The 5,046-nt window shown below is 39.8% G+C and overlaps 1 non-coding gene across 1 annotated transcript; it reads right to left on the bottom strand.

Moving 5' to 3' along the window:
* Positions 1-4,646: 4,646 nt before the first annotated feature.
* On the bottom strand, positions 4,647-4,753 carry LOC141637011 (small nucleolar RNA R71). The gene has a single exon (XR_012541575.1). It is a non-coding gene; the product is annotated as a small nucleolar RNA R71 (small nucleolar RNA).
* Between the last annotated feature and the right edge of the window lie 293 nt (positions 4,754-5,046).

The raw sequence follows: 5,046 nt of genomic DNA on the forward strand, positions 1-5,046 counted from the left end.
GGTGGTTTAGAGAGGACTCCACCAAACTCTCATCCTTAGTGAGATGTCATGGGGGCATGTCCAAGGTGTTGTTGATGTTGCTCAACACCTTGAAGAAGTAATCAAAAGCTTGTTCATTATCATGATAAAGATCTTCAATAGACCTTTGCCCTTGTTGCCGGTCTTGATCGATAGAATTACCAATATAGGGATTGAAAATCCCTTCAAACTCATCGTCCCAAAGACCACAAACTTCATCTACTTGATCACTAAAGATCTCTTGAGTTGATAGAGACAACTCTCCCACTTTCTTGTCCTGGCCAATGAGGCCATCCTCTTCATTGCTTGACTTTGGTGAGCTTTTCAAGCTCTCTTTGTTACAATTCACTTGCTCTTTGAATGGAGCATCTTCAATTTTCTTCTTCCATTGGAATTCCGACTTCTTCCTATCATCCTTCCGGCTATAATGATCAACCATAAAACATGGTTCATGCAAACAGGGAGCTCTCATGGTCTTGTCAAGATTGAAAGTTATGCTCTCATCTCCCACTTCTAGAGTGAGCTCTCCATGCTTCACATCAATCACCGCACCCGCGGTATGTAAGAAAGGTCTTCCTAGAATGATCGGAATGTTGGAGTCTTCTTCCATGTCAACAATGACAAAGTCCACCGGGATGAAAAATTTCCCAACTCTTACGGGAACATCTTCCCATATCCCTAATGGTGTCTTCGTCGATCTATTGGCCATTTGGAGTGTGATATTGGTGCATTTAAGCTCTCCCATCCCTAACCTTTTACTCACCGAGTACGGCATAACACTCACACTAGCCCCTAGATCACATAAGGCTTTGTTGATTGTGGTGTCGCAAATGGTACACGGTATTGAGAAGCTTCCCGGATCTTTGAGTTTTGGAGGTGAACTCCCTTGAAGTATTGCACTACGTACCTTAGTGAAGGCGATAGTCTCAAGCTTCCGGATCGACTTCTTCTTTGTGAGGATGTCTTTCATGTATTTTGCATAGGCCGGCACGTGATTGATTAATTCCGTGAAGGAATTGAAACTTCCAAATTCTTCACAATTTCCATAAATTTTCCAAGTTGGTCATCAAATTTGGGCTTGGCTTGACGACTCGGAAAAGGAAGTCTAATGACAATGGGCTCCTTCTGCTTGACCTTGTCCTTATTTTTCTTTGAAATTTCTTCTTTTGATGGTTCCCCATCCTTGGAGTTTTGCACAATTTCTTCTTAGCCACTAGCTTCCACAACTTCATCCTCAGCTTGCTTCTTCGGTGCTTCATACCTTGCACCACTCCTCAAGTGAATGGCACTAACCATTTCATGTCTTGGGGGATTACTTTGAGGTGGTAATTGCCCCTTTTGTCTTTGTGAGCTTGAAGATGCTAGTTGAGTCAATTGGGTTTCCAACATTTTGGTGTGAGCTAGAATGTTGTTGATGGTGATTTCCTTTGCTTGACTATCCTTTTGCATTTGAGTAAAAAACTCTTGTTGATTCTTTTGCATTTGGAGGACCGCTTTTTGAATATCAAAACCTTGGTCATTTTGTTGATTGTATGGAGTTTGATTTTGGTAACCTTGGTTTTGGTTGTAAAAGGGTCTTTGATTTTGGTTTCTCATGGGAGGTGGGGTGTATGTTGGTTGAGGGTTTTGAACATTTTGGCTTTTGTATGAGAGATTTGGATGGAATTTGGTGTTTTCATTGTAATAGTTTGAATAAGGGGTACCACTCTTGTATGCTTGGAAAGCATTCACTTGTTCATTTGTTCCCCTACATTCACTTTGGTCATGTCCCAAAGTTCCACAATTCTCACATATCCCACTTGGGATTGATGAAGATGTCGTCATGGCATTAACATGATGCTTTGTTCATTTTGAGGCTTCTTCAAGTCTAGCCATAGCTTTTTCAAACTTCAAATTGATGGTATCAATGTGAGCACTAAGTTGAGCATCCAATTGAGTAATGGAGTCCACTTCATGCTTTCCTCCTCTAGTAGCCTTGCGAGGTCTACTATATTGTGAGTTATGGACCGCCATTTCCTCAATTTTGTTCCAAGTTTGATTGTCATCAACTTCGGTGAACATTCCATTTGATCCCATGTTGAGAATGTTCCTTGAATCTTCATAAAGACCGTTCCAAAATTGTTGTACCCAGAACCACTCGCTAAGTCCATGGTGAGGACATGATGTGACCATAATTGGCGCATATTTAGCCCCCGAATTACCATTGTTTTCATGCTTTTTAGTGCCTATTTGGGTCATTTCTTATCTTTAGTTCTTTGTTTTGCATATTCTTTGAGATTTTGATCCCTTGGTAGGAAAGGAGTAAGAATCTTGCATTTTCATGGCAAAACAAGGCTAAATTGATCATATTCAATGGCCAAGCATCAAGGAGAGACAAGACTAGAAGGCCTTTGTACATAGCATAGTAGAAGAGCAATGTTGAGAAAAGGATCCTTGAGTCCCCAAGGAAATCCCCAAGGAATTCATGAAGAAAAGGGAAGAAAAGAAGAAGAAAAGATGCTGCCAGACAATCCGAACGGATTGTACACAATCCGTCCGTCCGCCCAAGCCCAATCCGAGCGTCCCTCAAAGGAATCCGCTCGGATTCCCCTCGCCAATCCGAGCGTCTTGCCCAAGGATCCGCTCGGATTCTCCAGCCCCAGATCCGCCGTCCCGACTCCCATCCGCACGGATTTCAAGATAAAGACGTTTTCATTCTTCAAGCCAGGATAAGAGAAGCCCTTCTCTCGGAGAATACCGGAGTCTCCTTGCTCAACTTAAAAAGTGTAATTACTAGTTTAGCCCTTAGTTAACCCTAATGCATCCTCCCTAATTTTCACTATAAATACCCCATTAGTCTAATTAGAGGAGCATGTTCTTCTTATCAATAATTAGTGTAGTTAATATTAATCAAAATCTCTCTTCAATATTGTAATCAAATATTAATCAAGTTTTAATCCAAGTTTTAGTTCTTTAATCTCTCTCTTGTTCTTACTTTATTTTGGGTAATTGCAGATTATTTGGGTTATTATTGGGAGATTGACAACCTCTCAATCTAGGATTCAAGTACTTCTATTATTCTTGCTTTATTATTGGAATCATTAGTAGGTATAATCTCTTAATCCCTTTTTAATTATTGCTAATTACTTTCATTTATTCATCATGTTTCATTATGTTAGTATGATTGACAACCTTTCTAGCATGATCAATATGATAATGAGTGAGTAGTCTCTTAGCTAGGGTTTAATGGGTGATTAGGGGAAACCAACATGGGGAATGATTCATGATTAAATTAATATGCTTTCATATCTTATTTGCTTGCTTGTTTTGATATTAATACATGCACATGTTATATTTGATGAAATGCTAAGCCTATGAATCCTTGCATTTACTATCATCTTCTATCCTTTCAACTTGACTTGTAAGACATAACCCAACTCGAGTCTTGTTAGACCATGCATGTGTTGAGTAGGAAAGATTAAGTCGACTTGTAGGTGTTGTACAATGTAATCGATTCGGCTCCGGGACCCAAACTTTCCTAGGATTGTAAGATATAACCCAACTCAATCCATCACAACAATAATTGCTTGCTTATAATTTGAGAACATGTTTGTATGATCATATCCCATGAATCCCCTATGAACCCATGACACCCTAGTGCTTTTAATCAATTGTTTACACCCCTTATTTTATTTACCTTGTTAGTTTATTTTCATTGCTACCTTAGTTTAGTAACCTTCTACATCAACCCAATTTGTGACACCCTTAGACACTACTAGTTACAATAGAATTCTCATTTCAATACCCGTCCCTTGGGATCCGACCTTTACTTGCCTCTTTACTAATTGTAGAGTTGTTTGTGAAGTATAAATTGTGTTTTGTATCGACCATTGACCAACGACCACATATGCTTAATTTGTGAAACGAAATGGACTCGATCAAAAATGGCGCCGTTGCCTGGGACGGTGTTTAATTGATTTAAGATTTCTTTTATTGTTTTTAGTTGTGTCTTTTTCACCTTGGGAAGTAAAACTCCTCAAGGTTTGTTCTAATTGTTTTCGAGTTGTTTGATATTTTGCATGTCTAGAAGGTTACAAAGAGATTTGTTACCTTTTGACCGTGAAATCGAAAGAACCTTGACGAATAATAGGAGACTTGTTAGGAGGAATTTGGGAGGTGTTGGTGAAGTTGTTCAACCCACTAGTGAGTTTGTCAATCCTTTCGCAATAGAAGGAGAAGAGAACCCATTAAACAATACCACACAAAATCCACCTACAATGCCTAAATTCTCGTCACACTCTATACCCACCGAGGAGGATTTACCAAATGGTACTCCTACCCCACAACATCTTACCGGAAACTTTATTGCCAAGTCCGCCTTCATTCAACTAGTTGAGAGGAGCCAATTCTGGGGAATGCCTAGTGAGGACCCTCATTCTCATATGGAAACCTTTTGCGATTATTGTGAAGCTATCTCTCAAACGGGCGTGACTCAAGACCAAATAAGATGGGTCTTATTTCCTTTTTCGTTAATCGGCACCGCAAAGCAATGGTTGAAGGGCCTTGATAAGGCCACCCTTGGAATAGATTCTTGGAAGAAGCTAGCTCCAGCTTTCTACCAAAAATTCTACCCACCGGAAAAGACCAATATGCTAAGAGCTCAAATTACGGGTTTTAAGCAAAGGGATGAAGAATCTTTGTATGAAGCTTGGGAGCGGTTCAAAGGTATTTGTCGCTCATGTCCTCACCATGGACTTAGCGAATGGTTTTTAGTGCAACAATTTTGGAATGGTTTATATGAAGATTCAAGGAACATTCTTAATATGGGATCAAATGGAATGTTCACCGAAGTTGATGACAATCAAACATGGAACAAGATTGAGGAAATGGCGGTCCATAATTCACAATATAGTAGGCCTCGCAAGGCTACTAGAGGAGGAAAGTATGAAGTGGACACCGTTACTCAATTGGGTGCTCAACTTAGTGCTCACATTGACACAATCAACTTGAAGTTTGAACAAGCTATGGCTAGACTTGAGGAAAACTCAA

Source organism: Silene latifolia, chromosome Y, assembly GCF_048544455.1.
Source record: "Silene latifolia isolate original U9 population chromosome Y, ASM4854445v1, whole genome shotgun sequence".
NCBI classification, from domain to species: domain Eukaryota; kingdom Viridiplantae; phylum Streptophyta; class Magnoliopsida; order Caryophyllales; family Caryophyllaceae; genus Silene; species Silene latifolia.